Raw genomic sequence first — 17,539 nt, forward strand, 5'->3', positions numbered from 1 at the left:
AGACATTGGATTTTTCGCACTTGTTGTGCTAGTCCGGCTGCACCCTTAGGCGACTTCTGCGCGGATAGTCTTCGCGATAGACATCGGATTTTTTCGCACTTGTTGTGCTAGTCCGGCTGCACCCTTAGGCGACTTCTGCGCGGATAGTCTTCGCGATAGACTTCGGGTTTCTTCGCACTTGTTGTGCTAGTCCGGCTGCACCCTTAGGCGACTTCTGCGCGGATTTGTCGCACGCGAGGGTGGCTAGCGCTTAGCCTCGCGGTGACCTCGAATTGGTCGAATGTCGAAGGCCGTCGTCGCGGTCTGTTTTCGACGCATGTTTTTGCGGGGGATTTTTCACACATATATTACATGGCTCCGCCTCGTTAAAAACCTCACCCCCCGGGAGGAAAAGAGTGCGGGCCGGTACAGGATTGTTTTTGGCGAATTACAAGGGCAAGATCAGCCCCGATGAGTCAGACAAAAAATTTGCGGAGGTTGTCGATGTTCCAGGAGTGCTCCAGGTCCTCGCCGTTTGGCGTTGTGAGCCTGTAGGCGCTGGGGGATGCTTTTGTCTTGACTATGAAGGGACCCTCCCACTTGGGCTCCAGCTTTCCCCTGGACTCCGTCCGAGCTGTTCGGACGAGTACGAGGCCCCCTTCGCTGAACTCCCTCGGGATGACTGCGTGGTCGCGCCATGCTTTGGTCTGGGCTTGGTATTTGTTTAGGGCCTGTAGGGCGAAGACCCGGTCTCCGTCAATGAGATCTTTTGAAGTTGGCTCGTCCACGTCGGGGACGGCTGACGGAACTGTACGCGGGGACCCATGCTTTATTTCTTGCGGGGTCATGGCCTCCGATCCGTATAGAAGGCGGAAAGGAGTGAACCCAGTCGCCCTGCACTCAGTTGTGTTTAGTGCCCAGGCTGCCTCAGGTAATAAATCGGTCCATCTGCCTTTTTTTCATCGAGGAGCATCTTCTTGACAGCTGTGAAGATTTTCCCATTGGCGCGCTCCACGACCCCGTTGGACTGTGGATGATAGACTGAAGCGAAGGCAAGCTTGGTGCCGATGGAAAAACAAAAATCCTTGAAATCTTGGCTGTCAAACTGCTTGCCGTTGTCAACTGTTAGCTCGGACGGTACTCCGAAGCGGCAAACAATGTTTTGCCAGAAGAATTTCTGGGCAGTCTTTGATGTTATTGTAGAAACAACCCTCGCTTCGATCCATTTGGTGAAGTATTCGACGGCTACGAAGGCGAACTTAAGGTTCCCCTGAGCGGTGGGCAGGGGCCCGACAATGTCCAGGCCCCAGCGCTGGAGAGGCCATGTATGGGCAATCAGCTTTGTATACTGCGAGGGGTTGCCTGACCGAGGAGAAAACTTATGGCAGGCTTCGCAGGACCTTGTGACCCGATTTGCGGCGCAGATCATTGCGGGCCAGTAAAACCCTTGGCGGATCACCTTGGCAGCTAGGGCCCTTGGCCCTGCGTGCGAGCCGCACGTGCCACTGTGGACTTCACGTAGGATCTGCATGCCTTCGGTTTCGGTGACGCACTTAAGCATTGGCTGACTGACCCCTTTCTTGTAGAGTTGGCCCTCGATCAGTGTGAAGTCCCGGCTTCGATGTCTGAGGCGCTTGGCCTCGCTGACGTCGGTTGGATGATAGTACCCCTGTAGGAACAGGGTTATTGGTGCCCGCCAGTCTTCGGTCATGATTAGGTTGACTATGCGGTGGCCCTCGCTATCATTAGTTATTTGGAGCCCTTCGGGGCTCCGGACGGCTGGCGTGCCGATGGTGTGAAAGAACACGTCGGAGGGCAAGGGCTCGCCCCTGGCGGCAGCCTTGGCCAATGCATCGGCCTCCTCGTTCTTGGCCCTATCCACATGCTGCAAGGTGAATCCCTTGAACTGTCTCTCGAGACTTCGGATAGCCGCGAGGTATTGCATGAGCGCGGGGTCTTTTGCTGCATAGTCTTTCTCGACCTGGCCGGCAACTATCTTGGAGTCTGTCTTGATGATACATGTGGTGACTACGAGGGCCCTTAGCTTGCGGAGGCCGAGGATAACCGCTTCATACTCTGCTATATTGTTTGTGCATCTGTCGGATTCCAGAGCGAAGCTGAGGCGTGCTGCATATCTGTGTTTGACTCCGGCTGGTGAGGTGACGACTGCAGCGACGCCTGCCCCCGCATGGCACCATGCGCCGTCGCAATGGATGGTCCAAACCTTCTCTGTGGACGGGTCCGGCTGTGTTATTGGCCCAGTCCAGTCGACGACGAAGTCTGCCAGGACTTGTGACTTGATGGCTGTCCTGGGCTCGAAGCTGATGTGGTAGCCGGAGAGTTCGGCTGCCCACTTGGCAATCCTCACCGATGCCTCCGGGTTTCTGAATAGTTCGCCGAGCCCCCTGTCTGAGGTGACTCGGACCTTGAATGCTTCAAAGTAATGGCACAGTTTGCGTGAGGACATAACAACTGCGTAGGCGATCTTCTCCAGCTCTGTCATGTTGCATTTGGACAGTGTCAGGACCTCGGAGACATAGTAAACAGGGCACTGTCTGACTGCGCCCTCAACTGTTTGCTCCTGCACTAGTGCCGCGCTGACCGCGTGCGGCGAAGCCGCGATATAGAGCAATAGGGAGAGCGAGGAGTCGGGGCTTGTGAGGATGGCCAGCTCCGACAGATACTGTTTTAGTGAGGCGAAGGCCGCTGCTTGCTCCGGTCCCCAGGCGAAGTCTTTCGCACCGCGGAGTGTTTTGAGGAAGGGGAGACTTCGCTCGGCGGACCTGGAGATGAATCTGTTGAGAGCGGCCAATCTGCCTGTCAGACGCTGGACGTCCCTGGCGGACTGCGGAGGCGACATGTCGACGATGGCCTGGATCTTGGTTGGGTTGGCCTCGATGCCGCGGTGTGACACCAGGTAGCCCAATATCTTGCCCTGGCGAACACCGAAGACGCACTTTTCCGGGTTTAGGCAGAGTCGTGCATCTCGCATGTTCGCGAATGTCTCGGCGAGGTCGGCGAGATGGTCCTCCTTATTCTTGCTGGCGACGACGATGTCGTCCACATATGTAAATATATTTCTGCCAACCTGCCCTTCGAGTACTGTTTTGGTGAGTCTGGAGAAGGTGGACCCGGCATTCTTGAGTCCCTCCGGCATCCTGATGAAGCAATAAGTGCCGAAGGGTGTTATAAAGCTGGTGCTAGCCTTGTCTTCCTCCTTCATGTATATCTGGTGATAGCCGGAGAAGCAGTCGAGGAGTGACATGACCTCGCATCCGGCCGCGCTATCGACTATTTTGTCGATCCGCGGCAACGGGAAATTGTCCTTTGGGCAGGCCTTATTGAGACTGGTGAAGTCTATGCACATCCGCCATTTCCCGCTTTTTTCTGCACCATTACGACATTGGAGAGCCACGTGGGGTAAGCCACTGGCTCGATGAATTTAGCCTCTAGGAGGCGGTGCACCTCCGCCTTGGCGGCCTCTGTCTTTTCGTCGGACATTTTGCGGAGCCTTTGCTTTTTTGGTCGCACCGAAGGGTCAATTCCCAAGCTGTGCTCAATTATGGATCGGCTGACTCCGACCAGGTCTAGGGCGGACCAGGCGAAGACATCTTTATTCTTGGCCAGGCAGCAGAGAAGCTTCTCTTCTTCATGTGATGTAAGGTCTTCGCTGATAGTGACTGTCTGCTTGGGCGTGGCCTGATCAAGGGGGACAGTCTTGGTCCCGTCTTGGCTCTGCAACTGTGCCTTGTCGTGCTGCTTATCGGTTGGGCTAGCGGGCGCAGGGACCTCGCGCTGGGTCGTGAGACAGTGTACGTTCCTCTGACCAGGCACGAAGTCCCGCTCTATGTTGCGCGCCGTCTGCTGGTTGCCGTAGATCGTGATAGCGCCTAGCGGACCTGGTATCTTCATACATAGGTACAGTCTGTGGATGGCAGCTTCGAACTTATTGATGGAGCCCCGGCCCATGATGGCGTTGTATGGATATACCATGTCGACAATATCGAAGGTTACTTGCTCACTTCGGGCATTGGGTGCTACACCGAAGGAGAGGGGCAACTCTATTTTGCCAACGGGAAAGGTGCCTTTGCCGCCGAAGCCATACAACAGGTTGTCCGAAGGCTTGAGCAGGCTGTGGCTTATACCCATGCGGTCGAAGGCGTGGAGGAAGATGATGTCCGCCTGACTGCCGTTGTCGACTAGGACTTTGTGTAAGTCCCAGCCTGCCACGCTGCAATTGATGACCATAGCGTCGATGTGGGGGGGCGCTGCGCAGGTAGACGTCTCGTGCGTCGAAGGTTAGCGGTATGTGGGACCACTTCGTCTGCACGACTGGGCCAGTGACGGCGACATGGTTGATGCTGCGGTAATGGTCCCGCTTCTGCCGCTTGGTGTCGAAGTCAGTGCTGGACCCCCCTGTTATCATGTGAATGACTCCGCGATATGGTTGATCGGTGAAGTCTTCCTGCTTTGGGGTATGGGGGATGTTTTGATGTTGCTGGTGTGGTGGTGGGGGTGGAGGAGGTACGATTTGTACTTCCTGATGGTGTTGGTAAGCGTGGTGCGGTGGATGCGGAGCGGGAGCGTGGATATATGGTGGAGGGGGTGGCTGGTAATTATGCGCGACAATTCTGGGATTGTCGGCTGGCTGCGCCCGCGCCATTTTGTCTCTGGTGGCCTTCGTTTCGGGGCAGTCTTTGGTTTGGTGGGCGCAGTCTTCGCCGTGGAAAAGGCAGTAGAACCGGCGCGGCGGCTGCGCGCGCCCTCGGCCCCTGCCACGAGTTCCGTTTCCGCGGCCCTGGGGGGATATTCCTGGCGACGAGGGGGTCAGCAGCAGGCTGCTGGTTGGCGATGTTGTGCACTTGCTGCTGACTGCGGCCATCTCGACCGGAGTCTGGCTGCGGAGTCCTCGTCCACGTGCGGCTGGACTGCGGGGCATCTTTGGGCTTCCGCTGTGACTCAACCTTGCGCTGGTGGAGCTCTTCGGATTTGGCATATTTTTCAAAGAGCTGATATAGCTCCTGGAGATTCTTGGGTGGATCTCTGATACAGTGGCTGTAGAGGACGCCGGCCCGAAGGCCACTGATGGCGTAGTGGATAGCGATCTGATCATCGACGGAGGGCAGCTGTGACTTGAGTGTTAAGAATTTGCGGTAATACTCCCGCAGAGTCTCCTTTTCCAGCTGTTTGCAAAGCGAGAGCTCGGCCAAAGCGTCGGTGTCTGGACGGTACCCTTGGAAGTTGAGAAGGAACTTGTCCCTGAGACTTCTCCACGAATCAATGGACAGCGGAGGCAATCTGGTGAACCAGGTGAGTGCTGGGCCCTCTAGGGCGATGATGAAAGACTTCGCCATTGTGGCGTCGTCCCCTCCGGCGGATGCAACGGCGACCTGATAACTCATTATGTATTGCGCTGGGTCGGTGCTGCCGTTGTACTTGGGATATGCCCCTGCTCGGAAGTTGGCTGGCCAAGGCGTCACTTGCAGGTGTGGCGCCAGGGGACTTCGCTCGTCGAGGTAGTTGACCCCTTGGAACGGCGCGCCGTGCTGGAAGGTGTAGTCACGCTGGGGGAAACGCGGGTTCTCCGACTGTGCTCGGTGTTGCAGGGGTGGTCCATGCTGCAGGCCGAGGTGGCCTTCGCGCGTGTCTTCCGGTTGTGCGCGCTGCTGGCTGGGTGGCTCTTGCTGCAGGCCAAGGTGGCCTTCGCGCTGCATCAGCGCGATCTCGCGCTCGAGGTCTTGGGCCTTCTGTTCCTCGTCGCGTATTATTTGCCGCACTTTGGCTAGTGCGGACACACGCTGGCGCTTGGCCTCCAGTATCTCTTTCTGCCTCTGGAGATTGCGGTTCTTGAGGCGCAGGGCGCGCAGCTGTAACTGTTCTTCTGTTGAGACGTCGAGGACCTCGCCGTCCTCGGTGAGGTCCGCGCCTTCCAGTGGGGCGAAGCCTGGGGGCGGCTGCGATTGTCCTTCGGGCCCGCAGGTGCGGAAGGTGTCGTCTTCGCAGGTGTGGGGAACATTGTCTTCAGTGGGCTCTTGGTGGGTGGATTGGGTGAGGACGAGGGCCTTGCCCTTTCTTGCGGCCAGCAGTGCTGCCTTCGCAGCCTCGTCAGCCTTCGGGTTAGCTCTCTTGGGTGCCATCGCGGGTGGTTTTGTCGTAGCACGAACGGTGGGCGCCAAATGTTAGAACTTGCTCTCAACTGCAAGGAGGCCAACAGGGGTGAACAGTGGTGACAACAGGGTTACGTGCTAGGAGGCAATAGCTCTGTTAATCTAGCCTCTCACGGGCACTGTGCGGGGGTATTTATAGGTATCTGAGTGCCCAGCGCCTTGTGTTAAGGACGCATGTGCCCTCAGACACCTAGTTTATCCCCAGAATATTCTCATAAAAGCAGGGTTACAAGCTGTAATTACAAGAATGCCTTTACAAATTAGGCCCGTAACACAAAGGCGGCCACGCAGGGCCCGTTACAATGGGCCAGGTCACACGTGGGCCTCAGAGCTGGACGAGGCCGCGCTGCGGGATGACGTCGCCACAGGCCTTCGTTTGGTGCCGAATGGAGCGAAGGGTGTCCCTGCCCGTTTTGTCTCTGTCAGACCAGCGACTGCAGCGAAGGCCTCGAGCGAAGGGTGGCGTCTTTGCCTTCGCCCCAACAGTGAACTCAACTTTCTTAGAAAGTTAATGCATATTAAAAACTAACTAATATATAAATTTCTATAACATCATATAAATATATTATGAAACTATAAGTAATAAAAATAATGATACTTATATATTATAATGTTGGGGCCTTCTCTTACTGAATATTCTCAAATACTTCTAAATCTTTACTACTATATAAGACTCTAATGTAAACTACCGTGCACCGTGGTTCTGCCTCTCTCTCTCCGACAGGTAGGCCCAAAACGTCCGTCCACACGCCCGCCCTTCCCTCGAGATTGCCGCAGCCTCAAACCCCACTTCGTGAGTCATCCTGCCGCACACTCCATTTCTAAATACATTCCCCACTGTCCACGCCCTCCCCGCTAGGGTTTTGCCACCATGGCCGCCGCCGTCGCTCGGAGGCTCCTCTCCCATCGCGCCTCTTCATCCTCCCTCTCCATGGTCCAGGTCAGTTGGTGACTCCAAAGCTGTCCGCCGCCGCGCGACCCATCGAGCGCTGAAGTCGTCCACCGCCTCACTAGCAGCTAGGAGCGCACCGTGACCGGCTGAAGCCATCCGTCGCTGGCCGGCCACCAAGAGCTGAGGAGCCCACGCAGCGCGACCCTATCTAACGCGCGTGACGGGAGCTTTTGCGCCCTGTGCTTCCACTTTTGCGTGATCGTGCCCTGTCTACCGCACGTAGGAAGCCCGACCACCACCGTCTATCCTCCACTGACATCTCCTGATGCGCCCACGCGGGCCACGGCTATGCATTCGTGCCATGCATCAACGACACTGCCTAGACAACCAGGGCCTCAAGCGCTAGGCACCGCCTAGGTGCCCACCTCGCCCGCGGCACTGCACAACGGCTTAGTCGAGGCACCCAACACCCATCGGCACCAGTGAGATGAGGTAAGGACTGAGGAGACAACTTCAGAGTTCAGACTTCATTTCAATATTTAGGCTTTCAGAGTTTCCATTGCCTCTAAGTTAGTTTTATTCAGATGTAACATTTGTGGTAGGTGAAGACCTTTTACTTTTCATAGTGATTAGCTTGTTCGTGCTTAACCTATTAGTGCGAGGAACACAATGTCACAATCCAATAGAGGTTTACTGTAGTTCGTTCTAAAGAATTATGGGTGTATTATTTGATTGGTTATTCATTATGCATTGTAGAATTTGTGACACCTGATTTGCATCTCTGGCTCCTTCACAGTCATGTAACAGACAAGGTAATTATTCTATTTGGTTTGTATGGATTAATTTTCTGAGTCAATCTTTTCATGGTGCCTAGGATTCAAATTTGGGTCGGCTCTTCCACTGCCCGGCTGCAACTACAAGCACTGGCTCATCATGATGGACAAGCTCGGGGGGGGGGGGGCAGCAAGCATCATATGATCGACTGCTACATCCAGACACTCGCCAAGGTCCTTGGAAGGTACGTACGGCTTGTCCACCTCTAACCTTTTGATGCACCAATCGCCCCCTGGCGTAGCGTTCCCCTTTCAAAGCCTAGGAGAGGGGTGGTTCTAGAAAAAGGCAGTCTGAGTTTTTTCATCTGTGATGCTGCAAGGAGGAGGCAGAGAAGAAGATTTACACCGCCTTGTGCGAGCGCCACTTCGAGTTTGGATGCGATATTGATGAGGAGACATCTAACAAGCTCGAGGTTCGTTTGATCTATGCTCTACGATGTGATTATTACTTTGATGTCCATTCTGCTAAGTTCAACGACCTGATATGTATCTATTGTTGCCGTTTTGTTTATGTTGTGCTACAGGACCCCCCTGGTATTTCCTAGATTCGTATGTTGATGCAGAGTGCAAGGACTACAGAGGTAGCTTTCTTTTCTTGCCCCACAGATATAGTTTTTATTTTGTGGTATCGCTGTGTGATTTCTTCTATCATGGCTTATGTCGGTGCTTGTAGCAAATTTGGTCTAGCAACCATGATGATGTATGCACACCAATTTCAATCTTTTGATGCATATGTATTGATATCTAGACTTTCTTCTAGCATACCTGAACGAGACAAGAAATTAGGTTCATTATTTAATAGGCTTGAGACAGGGTTCCATTTCAATCATGTAGCAGTACTTAGTAACATACCCTAGAAATCATATAAAAGGCATGAACCCTCCAGTGTTGTAGAGAGCTTGAGATATAAAAAAGATAGAGCTTGGTTGTGAAGATCAAGCAAGGTGTGTAAGCATATAGTGTACAACCAGAAGCCTACAACTTGAATAAGCATGATAAGATCTATATACTACCATTGTTTTATTGTCCATTCAAACATTTTTTCTTTCAAATGCAAAACATTTTTCTTCAACTTTGTGAGTTTCTATTCAAAGAGTGCATGAAACATGAAATTCTTGAAGCGGTAGGTCAACCTGGACAATACTAAATAATTGGATAGTACTATATAATTAGACAGTACTAAATAAGCGGTAGGTCAACCTAGACAGTAATATATAATCTCATTGCAAAATTGTTGTGTTTGTTTTCAATGCATGCACAAAAGTTACCCATTCATCCATATCTCTCCATTTTACTTATGCTATTTCTGATTTAAACACCCTTTATTTGGGTGAAGCTGAGTTGCAAATGATATTACCTGGTCTCTATTTGTTATGAAGATTTCCCCTTTGGAAAAACTTTTATAAATAATTTCAATTCTACATTTCCAGCTTGATTAAAGAGTTTGATCACATTCTTAAAGATGAGGAGTCTTGTCCCATATATAGCAACATTATACATGCTCACTGGTTAGTGGTTGCTGGTTACCAGATTCATAAACATCTTAAACTTGAGAAAAATAATACAATTTATGCCTTAATGGTTTGTTTTGTAGTATGCCTCATCATTTATTTATTTCTAAAAACTTGCATGGATTCTATCGTGACTTTTATTGAGAAAATAATGTATTCACGTATCTTCATGTTTCTGATAAAGGTATTTGTAAATGCATCGGTGCTACATATGTGAATACAGGTTTGTTTCAACTCTGAGGTCTCAAGTGATTTTACTATTTTGTTTTGTTTTGCAACAGGTAAGCTTTGTTTTCTTCCATTCAATTTGTTGGGCAGAGCCAAATTTGGGGATTCTTCAACTGAAGCCTTGTATATATATAGTTTGAAAGATGATGTACGAGCACAGAGAGGAGGATGCCTTGAGAGGTCAAGCGGTAAAAAACCAGAAGGTGTTGACCCACCTTCTTTGCATCTTGGTATTAACATGTGCTACATATATATAATCTTGTCAAAATTCTTACCTTTGTTTGATTTATGCTCCTTCAAGGCGATATGGGACAAGACTTTGGAAATGAGATTCTTGCTGCAGAAGGCGTTTTCTACTTCCAACAAGTTACCCCAGGTTGTAGCAAGCATCTCCCTAGGTTCTTCTTAATTGTCCCCCTTTTGATGCAGGATTGTGGCTAAGTTGAATTCTAAACTCCAGTTTGTTTTGTACTATGCTGTTGCAGGAACCCATCAGAACAAGGTTTTGCAATCATGATAAGCAAATAGAGCAAGCATATGATGATCTTTTGAATTCGTAAGCATACTTTGAGCAGCATGATGGAGCTGCATGAGGTTTAGTTAGTTGCACACATTGTTTTCCTTTCACTCCTATGATTTTCCTCAATATGATCAAAATGTTTCTTTTGCAAATAATGATTGAAATGTTTCTCATTGTACTCAACCTCTTAAACTACCTATAGGTTTTGCTTGAGAGTAATCAGGCTACAAAGGATGCCAATGGTATTGTTGTTCTCTATATTGTTCTTGTTCTACTGTAAAAACTATGACATCCCATCTATATATGTTCATAATTCTCTATACCATTTCACCTCTGTATGTATGTAGTAGCTTATGTTTTTGGTCAATCTGTCGCGATCAGTGCGAGAGGTGAGAGGCCTGAAGATTGGGTTCCACCAGAAGATGTTTCTGCTGTTTATTACGCCAAATGTGATGACATTGACGAGACACTCCCTATGGGTGCTGACGGGAACGATGGGATTGTAGACATCTTCTCTGCACATTCCTACTACGATGCAGCAGGTATGAGTTTTCCAGTTTATCGAATATCTTTCCTTCATGATAGATTGATAGTGTGTCACTAATGTTGTGTTATGATCAGGATTTATTTCCTTTAGTCTATTTCCCTTTTATTTCCATCAAATAGGATCTTGATTGATTTGTTAGTCTGCTCAGGCCCATGCTAAACTGCTGCTCAGGCCCATATCTGCCCTTGTTAGTCTGTGCATTTGTTAACTGTCATTATTTACCAGACATGTTTTTTTATCCCCTGAGGCATCTGTCAACATATGTTAAAACTGATTCATTTCTGTGTACTAATACAATACGTTGTCAATCAGAGGTGAAATGGTATATTCTAGCATGGATGGCTTGATGAACCCTCAGGCAAACACCGATGCTCAGGCAAATACATGCTACCAATCAATACAGACAGAGCTTCAAGGTGGGATGAACCTAAATGGCTTAAAGCTAGGCTTTCGTGCTATTTTTTGCTATCACATATAGCCTTATGATGAAGATTCCAAATCAGCTATTGCCTTATTTCTGTCATCTGTAATGGAGAACTTACATCATTTTATTAACTGTTTGTATTGTTCCTGCAGGGCATAACTGTGATGAATCATTTTATTATCTGTTTTATGGTAAAAAAATTGAAATATATGAATCTCAACGTAATGATATTTCTTTTCCATTTATTTTGTAGTAGTTCTCTGCACTTCCTGACGTCAAACAATGATTGTGGACTTAGAGGCTAAAATTTCAAATTTGTAACCACTTCAGTTTTGCTAGGCCTGTGAACGTAAACCTGTAGCGTTGTCTATTTCTAATGCTGGAAATGTGGCATAGCTTGTTGAATTTCCAATTTCCTGTCTAAATCTAGCTGCTGAAGTAATATTTCTGTTTTGTCCACGAGCGTGTCATATTATGTCATCACAGTGCACGGTCATACGGATTTGCATATCATATTAATGTTTTTCGTTCTATATCTATGTTTTATACTATTTTTTAAAACTTTCGTGGCAACGCACGGGCACATACCTAGTATATTATAATGTTGTGGCGGGACTGGTCCGGGTGAAGATTTACTTAGAGCAACTCCAATAGTTATGTAAATTTTAGCTCTCTAAATCACAGATTTAAGAAGTTGCTAAATGACTTTTGAAGTAAAAAATGTGAGTTCTACAATAGTTCTCTAAATATATGTTGTAATTTTGTTTTGTATTTGTCGGGGACCATAATTAGGGGTACCCTCAAGACTCCTAATTCTCAGCTGGTAACCCCCATCAGCATAAAGCTGCTAAGGCCTAATGGGTGCGATTAAGTCAGGGATCAGTCCATTCGAGCGACTCGATCACGCCTCGCCCGAGCCTAGCCTCGGACAAGGGCAGCCGACCCCGGAGGATTTCCGTCTCGCCCGAGGCCCCCCTCCGACGGCGAACATATTTCCGGCTCGCCCGAGGCCCTGCCTTCGCTAAGAAGCAACCCTGACTAAATCGCTGCACCGACCGACCAAATCGCAGGAGCATTTAACGCAAAGGTGGCCTGACACCTTTATCCTGACGCGCGCCCCCCGGCAGAGCCGAAGTGACCGCCGTCACTTCGCCGCTCCACTGACCGGCCTGACAGAAGGACAGCGCCGCCTGCGCCACTCCGACTGCAGTGCCACTTGACAGAGTGAGACTGACAGGCAGTCAGGCCCTGCCAAAGGCACCATAGGAAGCTCCGCTTCGCCCGACCCAGGGCTCGGACTCGGGCTAAGTCCCAGAAGACGGCGGACTCCGCTCCGCCCGACCTAGGGCTCGGACTCGGGCTAAGTCCCGGAAGACGGCGAACTCCGCTCCGCCCGACCCAGGGCTCGGACTCGGGCTCAGCCCCAGAAGACGACGAACTCCGCTCCGCCCGACCCAGGGCTCGAACTCGGGCTCAGCCCCAGAAGACGACGAACTCCGCTTCGCCCGACCCCAGGGCTCGGACTCCGCCCTAGCCTCTACCGACGACCTCCGCCTCGCCCGACCCAGGGGCTCGGACTCGGCCTCGGCCATGGAAGACAGACTCGACCTCGGCTTCAGAGGAGCCTCCACATCGCCCAACCTAGGGCGCAGGCCAGCCACGTCAACAGAAGGCGCCATCCTCACCCTACCCCGAGCTGACCCGGGCCGTAGGGAACAAGACCGGCGTCCCATCTGGCTGGCTCTGCCAGATAGGCAATGATGGCGCCCGCATGCTCTGTGACGACGGCGGCTCTCAGCCCCCTTACGGAAGCACGAGGACGTCAGCAAGGACTCAACCGCTCCGACAGTTGTCCCTCCGCCAGGCTCCATCGCTCCTCCGACGGCCACGACATCACACCAGCTGGGTGCCAAAATCTCTCCGGCTGCCACATCGGCATGTACTTAGGGCGCTAGCTCTCCTCCGCTAGACACGTAGCACTCTGCTGCACCCCCCATTGTACATCTGGATCCTCTCCTTACGCCTATAAAAGGAAGGACCAGGGCCCTCTTAGAGAGGGTTGGCCGCGCGGGGACGAGGACGAGACAGGCGCTCGCTCGGAGCCGCTCGCTCCCTCACCCGCGTGGACGCTTGTAACCCCCTACTGCAAGCGCACCCGACCTGGGCGCGGGACGAACACGAAGGCCGCGGGATTCCCACCTCTCTCACGCCGGTCTCCGGCCGCCTCGCTCTCCCCCTTCGCGCTCGCCCTCGCGCTCGACCCATCTGGGCTAGGGCACGTGGCGACACTCACTCGTCGGCCCAAGGGACCCCCCGGTCTCGAAACGCCGACAGTTGGCGCGCCAGGTAGGGGCCTGCTACGTGTTGACGAACAGCTTCCCGTCAAGCTCCAGATGGGCAGTCTCCAGCAACCTCTCCAACCCGGGACGGTGCTCCGTTTCGGGAGTCTTGAGTTCATGTCCCTCGACGGCAGCTACGACATGATACTCCTTCCACCGCCGCGCGACAACGACAATGGCGGCCGACAGCCCGCCCGCCGACGGTGGAATCGACGACGTCTTCCCCGCGTGGTGGAAGAACAACCTTCGAGCTCATCCTGCCCTTTCCCCCGCCGACGGAGGGGGAGGCAGGGCGACCAAGGCCAAGCAGGAGGCAGCGCCTCGTTGGCTGTTGAGCGAGCCGACAGCACCGGCACCCCAACGAGGGGCACACCGGGTATCGACTTCGCGCATGAGACGAAGACGAGCGTCGTCTCCCTGCGACACGCCAGTCCCGAGCAAGCAGACGACGCCAGCGCGCTCGCGGAGAGCTTGCTGGACGTCACCCTCGTACCTGAGACGACGGTGCAGTCAGTCCCCGGCGTGACTTTGTCGCCGCTCGTCGACCAAGAGGTACCGACCGATTCGCATCCCACGTCATTCGGATTCAGCCTCAACCCGCCTAGCGACCTTGCTTTGGCGGGCGCTCTCGTAGAGGCGAGTCCAAACCCTCTGGGGTTTCGCATGCGGTCGCCTTGGGACCGGCTGACGGACGTCTCGACCTACGGGCCCTCTGGGTCCGAGGAAGACGACGACCCCAGCATCTATTGGGATTTCTCTGGACTTGGCAACCCCAGTGCCATGCGGGACTTCGTGACTGCATGTGACTACTGCCTCTCCGACCGTTCCGACGGTAGCCGCAACCTCGACGACGAGGACTGTGGCCCAAGCCGCAAATGTTTCCACGTCGATCTAGGGGGTCCCTCCGAAGGCAATCATCTCGGCATGCCGGAGGACGGTGATCTCCCTAGGCCGGTGCCCCGCATTGACATCCCACGGGAGCTAGCTGTGGTCCCCGTTCAGGCGGGGGGCCATGACCCACAGCTCGAGCAAATCCGCGGGGTGCAGGCCAGGCTCGACGAGGGAGCAGGAGCGCTTGAGCCGATCCGCCGGGACGTCGGGCAGGCATGGGCGGGCCTACCCCCGGCCGGAGAAATACGTCACCTGCCCCAGGGCTTCCAGAACTGCGTCGCAGACGATGTCCGGTTCAGGCCGCCACCCGCATCTAGTGGGGTCGGCCAGAACCTGGCTGCAGCAGCGATGCTTCTCCGCGCGATGCCAGAGCCATCAACCACCGAGGGCCGGCGAATCCAGGGGGAGCTCAAGAATCTCCTGGAAGGCGCCGCAGTCTGGCGGGCCGAGAGCTCTGCCTCCAGAAGGCAGGGATACCCCTCGGAACCTCATGCCGCGACTTCCCGATTCATGCGGGAAGCCTCGGTCTACACCGGGCGCACGCGCAACACCGCGCCTGTGGCCCCGGGCCGCCTCGGCAACGAGCACCATCATCGCGACCGTCGGGCCCACCTCGACGAGAGGGTGCGCCGAGGCTATCACCCCAGGCGTGGGGACGCTACGAGAGCGGGGAGGATCGGAGTCCCTCGCCCGAGCCACCCGGTCCGCAGGCCTTCAGCCGGGCCATCCGATGGGCACCGTTCCCGACCCGGTTCCAACCCCCGACTACTATCGCAAAGTACTCGGGGGAGACAAGACCGGAACTGTGGCTCGCGGACTACCATCTGGCCTGCCAACTGGGTGGAACGGACGACGACAACCTCGTCATCCGCAACCTCCCCCTGTTCCTCTCCGACACCGCTCGCGCCTGGTTGGAGCACCTGCCTCCGGGGCAGATCTCCAACTAGGACGACCTAGTCCAAGCCTTCACCGGCAATTTCCAGGGCACGTACGTGCGCCCTGGGAATTCCTGGGACCTCCGAAGCTGCCGGCAGCAGCCGGGAGAGTCCCTTCGGGACTACATCCGGCGATTCTCGAAGCAGCGCACCGAGCTGCCCAACATCACCGACTCGGATGTCATCAGCGCGTTCCTCGCCGGCACCACCTGCCGCGACCTGGTGAGCAAGTTGGGTCGCAAGACCCCCACCAGGGCGAGCGAGCTGATGGACATCGCCACCAAGTTCGCCTCCGGCCAGGAGGCGGTCGAGGCCATCTTCCAAAAGGACAAGCAGCCCCAGGGCCGCCCATCGGAAGATGCTCCTGAGGCGTCAACTCAGCGCGGCGCCAAGAAGAAAGGCAAGAAGAAGTCACAAGTGAAACGCGACGCCGCCGACGCGGACCTTGTCGCCACCGCCGAGTACAAGAACCCTCGGAAACCCCCCGGAGGTGCCAACCTCTTCGACAAGATGCTCAAGTAGCCATGCCCCTATCATCAGGGGCCCGTCAAGGACACCCTTGAGGAGTGTGTCATGCTTCGGCGCCACTTCCACAGGTCCGGGCCACCCGCGGAGGGTGGCAGGGCCTGCGACGACGACAAGAAGGAAGATCACCAAGCAGGAGAGTTCCCCAAGGTCCGCGACTGCTTCATGATCTACGGTGGGCAAGCGGCGAATGCCTCGGCTCGGCACCGCAAGCAAGAGCGTCGGGAGGTCTGCTCGGTGAAGGTGGCGGCACCAGTCTACCTAGACTGGTCCGACAAGCCCATCACCTTCGACCAAGCTGACCACCCGGACCACGTGCCGAGCCCGGGGAAATACCCACTCGTCGTCGACCCCGTCATCGGCGACGTCAGGCTCACCAAGGTCCTTATGGATGGAGGCAGCAGCCTCAACATCATCTACGCCGAGACCCTCGGGCTCCTGTGCGTCGATCCGTCCTCCGTCTGAGCAGGCGCTGCGCCCTTCCACGGGATCATTCGCGGGAAGCGCGTCCAGCCCCTCGGATGACTCGACCTTCCCGTCTGCTTCGGAACGCCCTCCAACTTCCGAAGGGAGACCCTGATGTTCGAGGTGGTCGGGTTCCGAGGAACCTACCACGCGGTACTGGGAAGGACATGCTACGCGAAGTTCATGGTCGTCCCCAACTACACCTACCTGAAGCTCAAGATGTCGGGCCCCAACGGGGTCATCACCGTCGGCCCCACGTACAAACACGCGTTCGAATGCGACGTGGAGTGTGTGGAGTACGCCGAGGCCTTCGCCGAGTCCGAGGCCCTCATCGCCGACCTGGAAAGCCTCTCTAAGGAGGTGCCAGACGTGAAACGTCATGCCGGCAACTTCGAGCCAGTGGAGACGGTTAAGGCCGTCCCCCTCGACCCCAGCGGCGACACCTCCAAGCAGATCCGGATCGGCTCCGGGCTCGACCCCAAATAGGAAGCAGTGCTCGTCGACTTTCTCCGCGCAAACGCCGACGTCTTCGCGTGGAGTCCCTCGGACATGCCCGGCATACCGAGGGATGTCGCCGAGCACTCGCTGGATATTCGGGCCGGAGCCCGACCCGTCAAGCAGCCTCTGCGCCGATTCGACGAGGAGAAGCGCAGAGCCATAGGCGAGGAGATCCACAAGCTAATGGCGGCAGGGTTCATCAAAGAGGTATTCCATCCCGAATGGCTTGCCAACCCTGTGCTTGTGAGAAAGAAAGGGGGGAAATGGCGGATGTGTGTAGACTACATTGGTCTCAACAAAGCATGTCCGAAGGTTCCCTACCCTCTGCCTCGCATCGATCAAATTGTGGATTCCACTGCTGGGTGCGAAACCCTGTCTTTCCTCGATGCCTACTCAGGGTATCATCAAATCAGGATGAAAGAGTCCGACCAGCTCGCGACTTCTTTCATCACGCCCTTCGACATGTACTGCTATGTCACCATGTCGTTCGGTTTGAGGAATGCGGGCGCGACGTACCAGCGGTGCATGAACCATGTGTTCGGCGAACACATCGGTCGCACGGTCAAGGCCTACGTCGATGACATTGTAGTCAAGACGAGGAAAGCTTCCGACCTCCTTTCCGACCTTGAAGTGACATTCCGATGCCTCAAGGCGAAAGGCGTCAAGCTCAATCCCGAGAAGTGTGTCTTCGGGGTGCCCCGAGGCATGCTCTTGGGGTTCATCGTCTCCGAGCGGGGCATCGAAGCCAACCCGGAGAAGATCGCAGCCATCACCAGTATGGGGCC

The sequence above is a fragment of the Zea mays genome, chromosome 8 (genome assembly GCF_902167145.1).
Source record: "Zea mays cultivar B73 chromosome 8, Zm-B73-REFERENCE-NAM-5.0, whole genome shotgun sequence".
Classification (NCBI taxonomy): Eukaryota; Viridiplantae; Streptophyta; class Magnoliopsida; order Poales; family Poaceae; genus Zea; species Zea mays.